Genomic DNA, 1,210 nt, shown 5'->3' with positions numbered 1-1,210 from the left:
CACACACACACACACACACACACACACACACACACACACACACAGTTCAGATGTTAAAGGAAGGAGGATGTAAGGAGTAATGTAGGATACCTCGATCACACTTTGATACCCCTGAGACGATCCAATAAAATATTACATTCAATGAGGAGGCAGAGACAGTGACTAAGTGACCAGAATTGGACATAGAGAAGCCAGCAGTTTGGATAGAAGATATATAAAAAGTAAAGAGAAAGGATTAGAGTTTGAGCTCTCTTGGTTCTGGGACAAGGGAAGAAACGTGTCTCCTGTAGTGTCTCTGGCAAAGACAAGGCTAGTTAGCTGCTACTCAGCCACTCTGAACTAGCAGGGTTTTACTCAGTCTTTGACTTCTGAGTCTTATTTATAAATATAACAATAAAGACATAATTTAAACATATGTATCGCAGCCACAACAGACAGGGACATGGGACCCGTAGCCCTGCCAGGCCACTGCAGCCTGAGTGGTCACCAAGGCACTGACTGAGAGGCTATGGGGCAGCAGACAATATTTAAAATATTAGTAAATTCATGTGTAGTCACTAATCCCAGAGGAAGGCATCAGAGGGGAGAAAGAGGATCAATGAGAGTAGAGAGGGAAGCAGAGAAGTAATAAGGAATTGTTGCGAACTTGCTGGAAATAGATTACTTAGAAGCATGAAAACAGGCTTTTAGACAGATTATAGCAAATAGTCTTTGTTTCCATCTTTCACAATGAGCATCAACTCCAATCAAAAAGTGGTTGGTTACCGTGTATCAGACTTTCCAGCTTTTCATGAGTGGACATAGCCTACTTAGTAGTTTTGTAACCAGGGTCCACAGCTGAGTTGGACTGCTGGTGATAATCCTCCACCCACCAATCTACATTATAAATTCTGATACTCTGATTGCAGCTCTGTTCTTTTGTGTCTTGTGACCAGGGCATATGGTACCTTTAAGAATGTGGATGTGGTCTTAACATCTAGTTTTGTTGAGCAGGTAAGAGCAATTGTAATTGTATGAATTTTTTAGGGGTGGAGATTGGTAGGGGACCTAAGGGACTCCATGACAGACAACTCATCGGGAGAGAACCCAACATTTTCAATCGACTTTTCATGCAATAACCAGTGACTTTCTGAAGTCCTCGTGAAGCCTCCAGTAAGGTGTTTTTGATTTTCTCCCATTTGCTCTCTATATTTGTTTTTTTTTAATTTAT

This window comes from Microtus ochrogaster, chromosome 4 (assembly GCF_000317375.1).
Source record: "Microtus ochrogaster isolate Prairie Vole_2 chromosome 4, MicOch1.0, whole genome shotgun sequence".
Lineage (NCBI taxonomy): Eukaryota > Metazoa > Chordata > Mammalia > Rodentia > Cricetidae > Microtus > Microtus ochrogaster.
This window is presented reverse-complemented; position numbering follows the sequence as displayed.